This window comes from Rhipicephalus microplus, chromosome X, assembly GCF_043290135.1.
Source record: "Rhipicephalus microplus isolate Deutch F79 chromosome X, USDA_Rmic, whole genome shotgun sequence".
NCBI classification, from domain to species: Eukaryota; Metazoa; Arthropoda; class Arachnida; order Ixodida; family Ixodidae; genus Rhipicephalus; species Rhipicephalus microplus.
Genome location: NC_134710.1, coordinates 202,546,402 through 202,563,376, shown reverse-complemented (window position 1 = coordinate 202,563,376; position 16,975 = coordinate 202,546,402). Strand labels below are relative to the sequence as shown.

At 45.6% G+C, this 16,975-nt stretch overlaps 1 protein-coding gene across 6 annotated transcripts in view; it reads left to right on the top strand.

Moving 5' to 3' along the window:
• NELF-B (negative elongation factor B) overlaps window positions 1–16,975 on the top strand; it is a 158,038-nt gene that overhangs the window by 129,516 nt on the left and 11,547 nt on the right. For 2 of the 6 annotated variants that reach the window (XM_075878484.1, XM_037435709.2), the window contains exon 12: window positions 12,579–12,711. The exons of 3 other annotated variants lie outside the window; for them this stretch is intronic. The gene's annotated coding sequence lies outside the window, so the exon portion shown is untranslated. Of the gene's footprint in view, window positions 1–11,771; window positions 12,712–16,975 lie in introns of those variants that run through there. One more of the 6 variants, XM_075878486.1, reaches the window with a different exon arrangement.

Genomic DNA, 16,975 nt, shown 5'->3' with positions numbered 1-16,975 from the left:
CTCTACGGCAGATTTGTATGCGGGCCAATGTCGATCCTTAAGGAACTGTGGACAGGGGCCAACATCGATCCTGAAACGAAAACAACATACGAGTATGTTATAGATCTCCAGGAGTGACTGCAAGACACCTGCAAGGTGTCTTGCAAGGTGTCTTGCACACGAAGAACTCCTGAAGGCGAAAATGACACAGAAGAAATATTACGATAGGAAAGCAAGAGTTCGACAACTATCACCCGGAGACAAAGTATTGCTGTTGCTACCATCAGATAAGAATAAATTGATCTTGACATGGAAGGGACCCTTCACAGTGCTTGAAAAACGCAGTGACTATGACTACGAGATAGATCTCGGAACACGGAGAAGTCTTTTTCACATTAACCTTCTCAAGAAATACCACGAAAGGGAGCCCGAAAATGAAGCACAACAAGCTGCCGTTTCTGTACAGTCGGACACTGTGGACGAGCGAGAAATTCCCTTTGTTGCCCTGCACCAAAGGGAAACATATAAAAATGTGTTAGTAGCGACTAACTTGAACAGCCCGCAGACAGACCAAATTAATGAACTCCTGAGAGAGTTCCATGATGTATTTTCTGACGTGCCAGGGAAGACGGACCTCGTCGAGTGCAAGTTACGCCTTACCACTGAAACACCGGTAAAGGTACGCCCGTACCCTATACCATTTGCCATCCAAGAAACTGTAGAAAAAGAAGTACAGGACATGCTATCACAAGGTATCATTGAGCCCTCGGAGTCCCCGTATCAGGCTCCCATCGTCGTGGTCAAGAAGAAAGACGGGAACACCAGACTTTGCATTGATTTCAGACAGCTGAATCGAGTCGTCGTTACAGACAACGAACCGATACCGCGAGTGGACATGATGTTTGCCAAACTAGGTCAGAGCCGCTACTTTTCGAAGTTCAACTTCACCAAAGGGTACTGGCAGGTGCCGATGCACGAAGCATCGAAGGTCCTCACCGCTTTTCAGTCCTCTTCTGGCGTTTACCAATTCAGATTCATGCCTTTCGGCATCAAAACAGCGCCTGCTGTGTTCACCCGACTAATGAGACGAGTGGTAGATGGAATACCGAACATCTATCACTATTTTGACGATGTGCTCATAGCCACATAGCCCCACAAACTTGGGACGAGCACATAACAACTCTCACCAAGTTTCTGCAACGTGTCAGGACAGCTCATCTCACAATAAAGCCATCGAAAAGTGAGATGGCTTTTGCCGAAGTGAAATTCTTGGGACACATTCTCGGGAACAATCTTCTCCGACCCCAGATTGAGACATTGGAGAAGATTCAGGCCGCAAAGAGACCGAAGACGAAGAAAGAAGTTCGCTCCTTTCTAGGTTTAACTGGTTATTATCGGGATTTCGTCCCCAATTACTCCGCTGTAGTATCACCTCTAACGGAACTCACTAGGAAGCGAGGTCCAAATAAGGTCATCTGGGAAGAATGCCATGAACAAGCGTTTGTAACACTACAGCGTCTACTATCGTCTGGTCCGGTACTGCGATCACCGGACTTACAAGAGCCATTCATATTGCGCACGGATGCATCTTCATCCAGCATTGGAGCCGTTTTAATGCAGCGTCACGACGGCATGTTGCATCCAGTAGCCTACGCAAGCCGTAAACTGCTCGAACGGGAGTCACGGTACTCAACAATCGAAAGAGAGGCGCTGGCTCTTGTGTGGGCTATCCAAAAGTTTCATGTGTACCTCTTCGGAAACCGATTCGTGCTGCAAACTGACCACCAGCCTCTTGCTTACATAAATTCCGCAAAACAAATCAACAGCCGAGTACTCCGCTGGAGCCTATTGCTTACTGAGTATGACTTTGTGATTGAGTACATTAAGGGCTCCGACAACATAGGTGCCGACTACCTCAGCCGCATTTGACTTCTCCGCTGGTTAGCGTTTAGTGGTGGCACAATTTCTTTTCATGTTAATTCACCCTTTCCCTAACGGAATGAACTTCTGTAAATAATGTTGTTTTTTTTTTGCTATGTTTTCGCTTTTGGTTACTCCCCCTCGCGCGCTTGTGAAAAGTTGTTTTCCCCCTAAACAACTTTCTTGAGCAGGGGGATATGGTAAGGAAAGGACACAAAAGTGCTGTGTTTAGGTACGATTTGTGGCTAAAAGGACTTAAAAGCGCCGAGGAATGTCAAACCAAAACTGAAGAAGACGAGCGGAGGGCAGGTGGCACGAAGGCGATAACAAGAAATGAAAAAGAAGAGGAGAAGAAGAAGGGACGTGCGGAAAAAAGCTCGAGGATTGAGGCCACGAAGGCAGACGAAGCGGTGCGCCGCTCGAGAGGACGAGTTCCTGGCAGTGTTCCTGAGCTGCACGTGGGACCCGTACGTGTCGGCCAGGTCGAGCTCCGGTGTCTGTTCGAGGTCGAGTCCGTCGGCCTGTACAAGGTCCAAGGACGGGGCCTGCTGAACGGCTCCTGCCTGGGTGCAGTGGCCAGGAGCAGGTTCGTGGGCGAGGCCTACCGGGTGTGGTCCTCGTGAGCCGTGGCCTGATCCTGGACCTCAGGAGTTGCGACCCTGACTGCTGGGTTGGCCGCGACGTCCGACTCAATGGCGCTGCACACGGTAGCGCATCTGTGTGCCGTCAGCCGTTCCAGCCGTGCCACCTTTGCCCTCGCGCACGTCGACGACCGTATCATGTCGGGACGACGGGGACCCAAACTGTGAGACAGCGGTTTCTTCTTGCGAACCGAGAACTATACGCGCTGGACACTGAGTAAGCGTAGCCGCGAGCTCTCTGCATAATAGAGGTCTGACTCTCGTGCAGGTGGCGTGATGCTTGGCGTGTAGGGTTGGATATATAGTCTTATTTTCACCTGCCACTTCTTTCTCTAGTGTGCAATATAAAGCTTTTTTTTGTTCGCATCAATTGTTGATGTTAATCCTTTCTCGTCCGCTATTAACAAACATAGTGACGAACGTCCTTAACCATCACAGCCTGTAATTGTACCTGGCGGGATGACCAAAATGCTTCAGCCACTCGATATTTCGGTTAATCACAGCTTTAAGGCCGTCATGCGACGTTTGTGGGAATCATGGATGTCGGAGGGTGAACATAGCTTCACTAAAACGGGGCGGGGCGCATGAGACGCGCTGAGTTAGGGAAAGTGGCGAAATGGGTGAGCGAAGCATGGAATTCAATATCTGACAAGATCATTGTGGCGGGCTTTCGCAAGGCTGGTTTGATCCCCTACGTGACCGATGTTGAGTCCGAATCGAGCGAGTCGGAGGACGACGTGCCCGGAGTACAACCCGAAATAGCTGCGCTATTTGTCAGCGACTCGGAAGAGGACTTCGATGGATTTGATTAAACGCTGCTAGCCATCGCAATAAAGATACTTCAGACTGAAAATATTGTGTTTATGTATGTTGGGAAGAGCTCGCACGCGTGTGTGCAAACAGCTGGAAACTTGCAAGCGCGACGGCCGTCTCTAGCATGAATTTTCGTAGTGCTTTCTTATGACGTGGCATTTAATGGCCGGGTGAGCAGGTGCGACTTGTACACTTATATACGTTTTTTTTTTTTCGGAAAAACTGCCATTTTGAGGGGGTGTGACTTATAAACCGGAAAATACGGTATACCGAATTTCCCGGAGCGCAGTTCGGCTTCGCCGCAGCACAGCGGCAGTCAGGCAGACCCACGTTTACATTCGATGCGCCTGTAGCGCCTTACGCGGTGTAGCGGCGTAGACGGCTAGCGACGATCTTTTTTATGACTTCTGAGATTGGCAAGGTTCACTCTCTAAGGATACGGATACGGCCGTTTACTAAAATCTCATGCGCCTGACGGGCCAGAAGAATGGAGCGGCCTTGACGATCAACGGGGTGGACGCGTCAGTTCGCATGCTGCCATTCCGGGCTAGTGGTTGCTGTGTTGTTGGGTGTGTGTGGTGTTTCTTCGTTTGCATGTTTTTGTGGTGCTAGACGGTGTCACACACGGTCACCATGGCGCAAAACGGGAAGAAACGGACTGTTTTGACGTATGCGACGAAACTGGAAATTATTCAGCGTGTCGAAAGAGGTGAAAAGAAGTCAGCTGACGCTCTCAAAATACCTCGCAGCACATTAAGCACGGTACTGAAGCAGAAAAAGGAAACTGATTAGCAAGACGGTGTAAAACATGCCAATGCACGGCGTATTCGATCCGCTGCCTTCGAACGCGTCGAAGAATGTCTTTGTAAATGGTTCGTCGACGTAAGGGCTAGGAATATTCCTGTGTCGGGGCCAATGCTGCAGCAAAAAGCAAGAGATTTCGCTTTCATACTCAATGCCAAAGATTTTAGTGCCAGTGCGGGGTGGCTGCAACTATTTAAGAACCGATATGACATCGTCGAAAAGCTGTCATGCGCGAAAGCGATTCGGCGAACGCCGCAATGATGGACAATTGGCTGAAAGAAGAGTGGCTTCAAATTCGTGCCAGATATCATCCAAAAGATATTTTTAACGCGGACGAAATGGGCCTGTTCTGGCAGATGCTGCCTCGCCAAACTCTGGACACAGGCAGAAATGTCATGGTGGCAAGCAAAACAAGGCCCGAATCACGGTCCTACTTGCCGTGAACATGGATAGTTAGACAAATCTTCGTCCATTTGTGATCGGCAAGTTCAGGACGCCGAACTGTATGAGGCGCTGCCGCGACCTACCGTCACCCTATGCTTCCAATCGAAAGTCATGGATGACACGAGAGTTGTTTGGGAAATGGTTGAGGGAACGGGATATGCTGCTCGGGGATGAAAGCAGGACAGTGTGTTTTCTCGTCGATAACTGCTCGGCACACTTCGCAGATGTTCCATTGAACAATATTGAGCTCTAGTTTCTTCCGCCCAACACCACCTCCAAGCTCCAGCCTCTAGACCAAAGGATCATCCACGCCAAAGCGATTTACTAGCGAAGGCTCATGGAGCGGCTGCTCATTCATCTTCAAATGAACGAAGATCTGAAACTAACTTGTTGGGTGCCATACAGATGTTGAAGGCCGCTTGGGAGAGCGTGAAGAAAGAGATGATTGCGAACTGCTTTCGGCATGCTGGCTTCACCGTTGGCGCTGAGGCAGTTGAAGAGCCCACTGAAGATGTTGAAGGCTCTGAAGAGGTTGTCAAGCTCGACGAAATGGGGAGCGATTTTTCGTGGTTTGTGGGCAATGCGTCGGACATGCTCACACTGGACGACTTCGTTGGCGACGACGGCGCGTCAGAAGCGGTTGCCGAACTGACTGACGTGTAAATTGCTGCCGTGGTGAGACGCCAGCGAACCGGGACTAAAGCAGCGGAAGTTGAAGATGCCGTCTCCAAAACATTCCGCTGCCAACTTCTAGCGAGGCTTCGGCTGGTTTGGCTCTGGCACGGCGCTATTGCAGCACGACTGAAGGCACCGGGCTCAAGTTTGTTGAATACCTCGACATGGCAGAGCAAGGCATTATATGGCATGCAATCAACCAAAAAAATCAAGCCACGTTGCACAGGTTCTTTTCACCTAAATAAATGTATTTTTGTTTAAGAAAGTGTCTTGTCAATTTCTGTCATGCTGCCGACCTATTCACACCGGGGTTCGGCGATTTTTCGGCGCAGTTTTGTATAGTGAATTCGGCCTATAGCGAACTATTTTGCAAATTTTCCAGATCTTTGGCTACAGCTGCATCTCAAACTGAACCAAAACATATTGAGGAAAAGTTTATTCAACTATAAGAAATGACCTGATTAGACTTCTTTTATTTTCTCGTAATTTGAGAACTACTTGTGGTAGAACAAAACTAATTACATTTTTGAAAACAGGAGAAAGAAACAGATGTACGTACTTAGTTGCAAAGAAATATCTCTAATGATAAAAATTTCATTTTTAAGACTAGTATCTTAAGTACAAAGTGCTTGCCCTCAAAACAAACGCACACGAAGTCAACTTCTGTGATAATTTGGTTTCTTTCTTTGGTGCAACAGGTTCTTTTACTCCCATAAAAAGCACAAGCCTCTATTTAGGCGCGTTGAAAAGTTTGACAGCAGCAGGAAAGACCCTCATACTTAGTCCTGTGTCACGTATCTGAAAAACTGTGGGGAAACTCTGCAAGCAACACATGAAGCAACGTGCCGCTACTCGCTTCCTTAGAAATAATGCACCTCCTCATGTCCTATGCAATAGATATATGTCACAGTAAACTCACAATTCGAACTTTGATAATACATACTTTTGGGTAAAAAAAATTCAAATAAATTTTAATGTTTTGGTTGGCCGTGTATTCTTACAATGTATTTAAGAGCCTCTTAGTTCAAACTGCATCATTTGGCTAATTCATACTTTTTGCAGTTTCATACGGGAAAATGTCTGCTGTTTTCCTACTATTATTTAAGAATTCCTGTTCGTATATAATCTTAACAGTCTAAAAATGAAAAATAAGTGCCTCACGCCTTCAAGGAAAAAAGCTTTGCTAGTTAACAAATGTTATAAATGAAGTGCACACATGGTAAATCGTGATGCTTCTTGACTGGTATAAAGATAGCTTTGTGCAGAAGGCAGATATAGCAAAGAAGCAGTTCGCAATTTAAGATTTCCTTAAAAGGTGTGATCAGTAATAAATGGCCAATAAACTTACGGACCTTATACCTCTGCTCTCTGTTCATTGGGTATTGTCACGTTCCTTTAAATGGCACGCTTTGAATGTGCTGCAAAAGCAAGTCACCGTTGATGATGAGTACTTCTTGGGAATCATAGGTGCCGACGACTCCACCGAGCGACAGCGAGGCGACCCTGAACTGAAAGGGCCAGTAGAATACCTCAAGGGCTGGCCCCGCCACGGTGGTCTAGTGGCTAAGGTACACAGCTGCTGACCCGCAGGTCACGGGTTCAAATCCCGGCTGCGGCGGCTGCATTCCCGATGGAGGCTGAAATGTCGTAGGCCCGTGTGCTCAGATTTGGGTGCACGTTAAAGAACCCCAGGTGGTCAAAATTTCCGGAGCCCTCCACTACAGCGTCTCTCATAATCATATGGTGGTTTTGGGACGTTAAACCCCACAAATCAATCATTACCTCAAGGGCTGAACCAGCATCGTTCCAAGAGACTTCAGGCGACGACTGACGTAATTTTTTTTTTGTAGAACAATGTCCCTTTAAAGAAGAACTTCTCTCTTGTTCGTGCCAGCTACCTTATCGTCGTGCCTTTGGCAACGCGACCGGAAATTATGGAGGCCCTGGACGATGACCAAACGGCTGGCCACCTTGGTTTTTCCCGCACACTCGCGAGAATACAACAGAAATACTACTGGCTACGCCTTGCCGCTGACGTCGCTCATTACGTGAGGACATGCCGGCACTGCCAGTAACTAAAGACACCGCCAATAAGGCCAGCAGGACTTCTGCAGCCCATTGAACCACCTCGCCGTACGTTCCAGCGAATCGGTATGAACTGACTTGGGCCGTTCCCGACGTCGGCTGTGGGAAACAAATGGTTCGTCGTAGCTACCGACTACCTTACTTGTTACGCCGAGACAAAAGCCCTGCCGAAAGGTAGAGCATCTGAGGTAGTAAAATTCTTCGTCAAAAACATCGTCCTGCATCACGGCACCCCGAAGGTGCTCATCACCGAAAAAGGTGCGGCATTTACTGCGGAGCTAACCCAAGCGATTATGGCTTACAGCCAGAAAAATCACTGAAGTCACTGCCGTACAACAGCATACCACCCACACACCAATAGTCTCACCGAGTGCCTAAACAAGACCATCACTGACATGTTGGCCATGTACATCGACGTCGAACACAAGACGTGGGATGTCATCGTTTCGTACGTAACCTTCGCATACAACACCGCCGTACAAGAAACGACACAGATGACGCCGTACAAGTTGGTCTACGAAAGGAACCCGATAACGGCGCTCGATGCCATGCTGCCAAACGTCGCTGAAAAAAACCTCGACGTCATCGTCTACCTTCAGCACGTGCCCGCCTGTGCATGAAGAATCAGCAGGCCGCCGACAGCTGCCGTTACAATCTTCGACAAAGCTTCGTTGAGTACCAGCCTGGTGACCGTGTCTGGGTATGGACACCGATATGCCGATGTGGACACAGTGAAAATCTTCTACGACCGTACAGAGTAGTTCGACGTCTCGGCCCACTCGACTATGAGGTTGTTCCTGACGGCATTACAAACTCAACAGCACCATGCTCGACCTGAAGTCGTCCATGTCGTACGCCTCAAATCATTTCATGCACTAACCTGAGGACCGTATTTTCTTGTTGTTACTGTTCTTTATTGCTTGTGCTTGCTGTTTATTGTCTTTAATATTGTACCTTTGTTTTTTGTTAAAGCATCGGGACGGTGCCTTTGTCAGAGCAGGGCAAGGCCACGTTCCTTTCCTCAAGTTTTGTTATCATCTCGTTACACTATGTTCAGCGCTAACTGCGCCATCGATGTTCGAAAAGCCTTGAGGCTGTAGTAGATCGTTTTGTTGAGATTACGCACTCCTCGTGAACGTTACAAATTATATTCTGGAACCCACGTCGCCAATAGCGAAAATACTAGAACATTCTATGGCAAGTGTATAAATGGCGACGCGCTTCGCCACTTGTCAGTTGATCGACGGCCGATACTCTGTTCGCCGCTATCACTGCCAGCGGCTTGCTGTAATCTGACTTTCCTTTTACGCGGCCACAAGTTAGGCCCAAATAAACAGTTTATTATCCGACCAGCAGTCTGCTCTCTTCGTCCACGCCATGACCCCTTGACAGTATAGTTTGGGTTTAAAAAGGCCTAAAAATATTTTAATTGGATAAAATCAGTGTGTCATCTTGCCCAGAGCCATATATCTGAAAACTTCTGAATAATCAAACTTCTTGATAATTCAAACAAAACTCAGAAGTCCCTTCGAGTTCTAATTAACGTGAGTCGACTGTAGTTACAATATTTAACCTCAGATGGTACCACAAGATGGAGAGCTCTGACACATAGGTCACCGGTGGATCACGCCACACATAGCACAACCACAAGTTCATTGAGTTCGTTGTGGGTCACCAGTGGGTCATAAGCCTGTAACATCAGACAAGTATTCTCCTTGGCGGACGTATCATCCTGCAACAAACATCATACCTCTGCGTTCAAGTGTCATAAGGTTATCACAAGGAGAACTAACAGACAATGTCTGTTAGGTCTGCAAGTTGGGCCAGTTGGATTACATTCATGTTTGGAAATTTGGTTGAAGTCCACCTAAAGGACATGGACAGAAGAAGCTGACAAGGACAGTGCTTACTCTCACAACTGTAGTTCTATTAATCACAAAAGGTATTTAAAGCAGATACATGGTTCTCTGCGCATGTGCAACAGAGCAGGGAGCAACAAAAAAGCACTCGTAGTGGGATTAAATTTTTTTTCTGTGTTCTATGTCATTTATTGGATGTCTCAAGCACTAAGAGTCTAGATACCGTATTTACTCGCATAATCCTCAGACTTTTTTTTTGCCAGAAAATCGATGCAAAGTTGGGGGGTGCGAGAATTACGCGGGGAAAACTTTTCACGAAAACGCAAAGAGCGAAAAAGAAAACGAAGTGGCCGCAAATCGGGATTCCCACACAAGCAACTTACAGCAAGCTTCAAGAAGTACTAATTAGAACTTACCTAAGCAGTAAAAGCAGAGGTTCAACACAAGGCAAGATTTATTTGTGACACAAAAAGTGGAAGCATAGTCGAGAATTAGAATATCATACACGAAGCTTGTGGGCGTTGCGGGTGTAGGTAGGCCCCGCCACAGTGGTCTAGTGGCTAACGTACTCGGCTGCTGACCTGCAGGTCGTGGGATCAAATCCCGGCTGTGGCGGCTGCATTTCCGATGGAGGCGGAAATGTTGTAGGCCCGTGTACTCAAATTTGGGTGCACGTTAAAGAACTCCAGGTGGTCGAAATTTCCGGAGCCCTCCACTACGGCGTCTCTCATAATCATATAGTGGTTTTGGGACGTTAAACCCCACAAATCAATCAATCAATCGGGTGTAGGTAGCGGTCGGCGCTCAACAGGAGCCCTCAAAAGGTAAGCATAGGACGTCAGTATTGGGCTGATGGCTATTTAACAGAATCGTCCGCAGTTTCCTTCTGAAGAAATAAAGTTTACCATCAATCCCAGTTTTAGGCACACAGCGGGCCCAACGCGTTGGTAGATTTCAACTGCCATCACCAGTAACGAACACAAAACTCGTAGGCTCCGAAGGGCCTACCGGCAGCCCTGTTGCCGTTGTTTAGCGCATGATCTATCACTTGCAACTTGAAGCAGCCGTGTGGCTTCAGTATCATTCCATAACCTGCCAAGATTACCGACACAACATACAAAACCAAAACACGCCGCAACGCGCACTTGCCACTTCGGCTTAGTTTGGATTAGATTGAATCTCTGTGCAATAGTACGCTTGATGCTTAAGAGATGGCGCCAGATGGTGCGCGCTATCATCATTAATGGCTGGAACGAGCAGATGACATTATTGCGGCAGTTTTCGGGGGTGCGATAATTACTCGAGGACAAAAAAAAATCTTATTTTTTCTTAGGTGATGGGGGGGAGGGTGTTTGCGAGAATTATGCGAGTGCGAGGATTACGCGAGTAAATATGGTACACGTATTCTTTATCGTGCTGCACAATTGTAGATTGGCTAGCACAGTCACATCCCCTCCTTTGGATGCGGTATATGCGTGTTGGCTGATCCTTATGTCTAAAAACTACTTTGATTTCTTCAAACAAGGTAACATTCACAGCTTTTACAGTGTTCTGCCAGGTGAGTGTTCCTTGATGCCTTAAGAAGTGCGTGGTTTTCTCTAAGCCAATCATTCATGCATCACCCTGACTGTCCGAGGTAGGCCTTACTACTGGAAAAGTGAATCATATAAATCAATCCCTTTAGGCATTTCACAAACATGGTTCGGTGTTTTATGAAGCAAGCTTTTGAAACTAAGTGCTTATTGATGCCCGAACACAAACTTGCCAGTTTTTTTTTTTTTTTTTTTTGCCAGAAACTACACGACTACGCTGTCTACTGCCAACGTGATTCAAGTTCTGTGCCAACTTGTATGCATATGGAATGACTGCCATTTTCCCGTGCTTCTTCGACTCAAAACTGGCTCACATTCTCTCTCTCTTTTTTTGCCCTTTATTTCTCTGGCTAAGAATGTGCACACTAAGAAAGTCAACTGCGTGGGGTAACCTGCCTTTTGGAATTTTTCGCACTGACTCTTGAAACTATTGACCACACCATTTTTCATAGCTGACATGAGACAAGGTTTAACTATCCCCCTCTTTACGAATTCGAAGTGCCCAGATGCGTAATCTAGAACTGGCTTAGCACGTGGTTGGTAACACCAGCAAATTTGTTCCCTAGTAAGGACCAATTTTAAATCCGAAAAATTGCAGTTTGTTATTTTTAGGCAGCTCGTTACTCAAATTAAGGCCCATGCTACTCTCCTTAAACATCTTTAAAACATTTACTACCTCTTCAGAAGGATCTTTGCTATGTGTGACTTTCAGAAATGTGCTGCTCTCAATTGTCTTGTCAAATTTACTCGAAAATGTTTTGCTAAGAATAAGCACTATGGATGACCCTATACATATTCATATAGCTGAAAGAAATACTTGTTAAGACTTGTTACTTACAAGTTGTTATTAGTACACGTGCATCATTACTAGATTATGTTGGACTCATGTGCATGATTCCTATTTCCCTGAAGTCAGCCGCGCTGCTGTTTACCGAATGCTTTTTTTTTGTTTTTATTAGCGGCGCTGGACACCGTTCTTTCATTTCTCCGCTGTAGAAAGAACGGCAGGCAAGAAAGTTGGTGAATGCTCCGCCTGCAGTGCCACCAGGTGGCTTTTTGAATGTGTAAGAAGTACAGCAAAGATTACTCTCTGGCACAACCTAAAGCTTGCCTCTAGTGTGTAAAATACAATTTCAAGTCATACACGTTTGTTTTTAACCAAATTGAGTACCTGCGAGGATTTTTTGTCCTGCCAGTAGATTTAACCAGATCACTGTTGGGTTATGCTAGCGGTCATTTTTTTTTTTTTTTTTTTTGTCAACTTTCAACAAGAAATTAAAATATAATGCCTTTTCTATGCGCAAAAAAGCATGCTTGTTGACACCGGTGTAATGTAGAATCTTATCATTTTCGCCACAATCAGTAAAAGCCCCTTTAATAATAATCTCCTGCCTTTTCGCCCTCTATCATCTTTCTCGCTGTTGCCATTGTCAAAAGCCTTGTAGCCTCTTGTGTGTTTTTAGAAAATGTTGCACATTCCTAAAGCAGCTAGAATGAATAGCAGTAGTTAAGGGAAAATGACAAGACATGTATGAGCATCACCAAACAATGGCAGCGAGATGAGAAGGGCTCTGTCCAAAAGTGGCTTGGAACATTTAACAGACCATGGCCATGGGTGACATATTTGGATAGGGTAGCACCCTCTTGTATGACCTTAGGTTGTCTGTAGGTTGCACTCACTGTATTTCGCGAGGTTTTGCTGTGCCACATCTTTTACAGTTACCACCAGTTGACCAAGAATGACATATAAACTTTTTTCTTTTCAGGTTGCTCTATGGCGCGTTGTCTGTTGCCGTTTTTTTTTTTTTATGGCATTTTTTCAGCCAGATTTGATCCTGTGAAGCATGTCTTTTATTACTCTCTTGCATGTGGCATGTCAATAAAAGCATCTTAAAAATACTGAAGGCTCAGTTTCTCTCACTATTATCTCAGCCTTGTGACTGTGGGGGTCTAGCCATGCTTTTTTACAGCAGTTTGCTACTCCTTCACTAAATTCACCCGCGAAACGTTTTTTCCTTCTTTCTTCTTACTGCCCCGCCACGGTGGTCTAGTGGCTAAGGTACTAGACTGCTGACCTGCAGGTTACGGTATCAAATCCCGGCTGCCTTTTCGATGGAGGTGAAAATGCTGTAGGCCCGTGTGCTCAGACTTGGGTGCACGTTAAAGAACCCCAGGTGGTCGAAATTTCCAGAGCCCTCTACTACGGCAGCTCTCATAATCAAATGGTGGTGTTGAGATGTTAAACCCCACTTGTATATCAATCAATATCACCCTCCTTTCTGCCTCCCTAAGACAATTTATGAGCTGCCTCTTTTCTCTTGCCTTGTCTCCTGCTCCTTCCGGACGCTCATGCTGTGAGCGCTTCGCCTTAGTGCAAAACTGTGGTGCTTTTTTACTTGTTTATATAATTCGTTCGATTTTGTTTATTTTGGTGTTTGCAACACAATGTGTAAATCAGTTATACATTATAATAAATTGCTTGGTAGATATTTCGTTTCTATATAGCAACAGCCAGGGTTTACATGTTATGGGCACATTCTTACTTGGATTTCTTTTCCCATTTTATTCATTCCAATGGCATTGCAATACCCAGCTTTGATAAATGCGCGTTATGTTTTGTTCATGCTGTGGTTTGCTCACATCAGGATGAAGCAACTGGCTCATGTGAACCTCCACGGGACTATTTGTGTTTCTTAGGGCTCAATTCAGGATAGGCATTACAAAGACATCACTTATTCAACTGAAGTCATGGCCTCGAACTTTATCCATGTTACCCTGCACGGATGTTGTTAGCATATAAATGACATGAGCAACGGTGATAGACATGCTCAGGGTTCTCCTTTACGGAGGGAGAGAACACACTTTGAACCACAGAGCTCACTCCTACTGCCTTTCATTGAGTTAAAAAAAAAAAATGAGGGCTGCATAATGATTGCACACATTGGTTTTTCTTTTGTGCTTGTCTTTGTGTATGTATTGCCATAATTATAAAATTATATTCATTTTATGAACGAGCAGAAAGCGATTTTTGCTGCCTCAGAAGTTATCACAGTCGAAAGCAAAAGGGCATTGAACACTTAAGTCTTGTAAGACTACGTACAGGCTTTCACGTCTGCGGCTGTGGACTTAAATACCAAGGCTTATTAGTTTTGCTGCATAAGCTAACAATAAAGGTTTCATGGTACTTCAAAGCCCACTTAGACCCCATTTTTTGATAATTCATTTGCAGTAGAAAAGCACCCATGGAAAGCGAACAGGGGTCTTCTGAATGGCCGTGTGGGTATATTTTGTTTACATGCAAGGTTTCTTCAACACGTACTAGCTACACAGTCATATGTATATATATACTGTATTATATATAGTTGCACCAAATTATAATATATATTGTATATAGTTGGGGGCACTCGCTGCCTCTCGACCCTTCTCCTGCGCACGCCTACGGCATTGGTATTTCATGCATATATTGAATTTCTTAGGTGCGCATTTTTAGCAGCCGACTCGTCGTCTCCACTTTAGCAACCTCTCTCTATAGGAGGCAAACTGAGAACGTTCCACGAAATCACCTTACATTATAAATCCCATCATAAGATTTCTCCAAAAGCAGCTGAACAAAAAAAAGGATATCATGTGGCACAAATTGCAAACCGGGTGTTTCCATACCCTCATCTGTACAGTAAATGGCACATTAATCCCATATGTGCGCACTGTAATGCTATTGCAGGCCTAGTGAACAGGTCTGGGCCTGCCCTTCTTTCGACGATCCGAGCAGAAACATAGAATTCTGGGAGGCCTTATTATGCAGCCACGGCGCTGAAGAACTACATAGCCATCGGTCTTGCCCTGACCGCCGCAGAGTCCCAAATACCAGCTGACAGCTAGAGTATGAACGCGGGCAAAAAGCAATAGCTCCCGTCATGTTCGAGGGGGGGGGGAGGCAATATATATATATATATATATATATATATATATATATATATATATATATATATATATATATAAGGGAAACAAGTGTATACCTAAGGGCTCGTTTTTCCGTGTTTTAACACAATATTAATGAGATCTAACAGACAGTAATGCCAAGGAATGTACAGAGGAAGTTATTAGAACCATTGGAATGTAAATAAGAAGAAAGAAAAGTGGATGAAAAAATAACCAGCCGTGGGCAGGAACTTTGAATACGGCTGGTTATTTTTTCATCCACTTTTCTTTCTTCTTATATATATATAATTATCAACGATTTTACGCGGAGTTGCTTCAACTGATCAAGCATCTGGAAGGGCAACCCGTGCGTGTTCCTCGAGTTTTCGTCCAGGGATTGTCGTCGTACCTAATGAGAAACAACGTTTTATACAAGAGAAACTTCGAGCACAGCAGGGAGAAATTCCTACTCGTCGTTCCTTTGGCCTTGCGACCCGAAATGCTGGAAGCCTGCCACGATGACCCAGCAGCAGGACACCTCAGAGTGAGTAAAACATTGGCTCGCATCCGCACCAAGTACTACTGGCCAAAGTTACTGGATGCTGTAAAGCATTATAGGAGGACATGTAGAGATTGCCAGAGACGCAAAACACCTCCATTGAAACCTGCAGGATTTCTCCAACCAATAGAACTCCCTAAATCTTCATTTGAACAAGTAGGAATGGATCTGCTTGGTCCATTTCCTACGTCATCAACGGGAAACCGATGGATAGTAGTGGCGACAGACTACTTAACCCGTAATGCCGAGACAGCCTCTCACACCAGGGGCACGGCTATAGAAGTCGCAAAATTTTTCGTCACTAACATTGTACTACGGCATGGTGCCCCAAAGGTGGTTATCACGGATCGAAGAACTGCATCCACAGCCGACCTGACGCAGTCCATTATGATACTTACCCACGCATGTCATAGGGAAACAACGGCTTACCACCCCCAAATGAATGGGCTAACCGAGCGACTCAACAGAACTCTAACCGATATGTTGTTCATTTACGTTGACTTGGAGCAAGATACGTGGGACAAGATACTGCTGTACGCCACTTTCGCTTATAATACTGCTGTGGAGGAGACTACTAAAGTGACGCCATTTCAGCTAGTCTATGGTCGAATAGTTACCACACCATTAGATGCAATGCTGCCTGTAAGTGACAATACAGAGCACAAGCCTCACATCAGCAAGTTCATTCAGCGAGCCGAAGAAGCACGGCAGTTGGCGCGACATCACATAAAACAAGAACGCATTGATGCGAACCGTTACGATATATATCTATATATATATTTATATATATATATATAATGTATTACTGTCTCAGCTATTTCCTCGTAAAAGTTTATCTATGTGCGTACTATTGGCAAGGAACCTTTGTGATGAGAATACTAACAGCATAATTAGAATTGGGTCTGAGCACATTTGCCAAGGATTGTCCCATGGTGACCGCAGTTTACCACATTTCTCGACAAAAAGTGTGCGATCATTGCATAACTTACACCCGTTAAAGCATAACTGTGTGATGGAATGCCTTGAGAGACCAATCGCAGCAACATGGAAGATCCACAGATGTCCGGCATCAAAAGTGCTCTTTTATTTCTCAGCCTCGAGCAGGTTTCATAACTCGCAGTCGCTGGTATCGTCTTCCAAACCCTTGGTAGAGTTCATGCCAACTTTTTTGAGTTCTCGAATCAGGCGAAGTCTGTCCTGGCTCTAGAGGAATCCGCTTCATCCATGTTTTTCGCCAACAGATGCCCACTTGGCGTACACGAGGTGAAACATGTGGCCTCCGCAATGGCTGCTGTGTTGGGCAGCGGCACATGGCACGTTGGAGCTTGGCGAGGTCACCACTGGGAACAACGGTGGGGGCTGGTAGTTTATGTCAACCTGCAAAAATTGGGCGACCCTCAAGCTTTTTCTTTAAGAGTTGAATGTGATAGCGATGTCCTGTCTCTAGTGCGCACCTGAAACGCTTAGTGCACGAAATCTTTTAGAGCTTGCTAGGCACCTACTACGTGGCCTTGAGGGAATAGGTGCAGTAAAGTGTCAGTCTTTTGTAGTGGGGGGTGGGCTTGAAACCCTGCAGTCAGGATAATTGCATGTGTGATGCCCGGAGGCAATGTATGCTTTACCACACATTATTACTGTGATATCTCATGTTGTATTGTGTAGCATGTATACAGGACATGTATACAG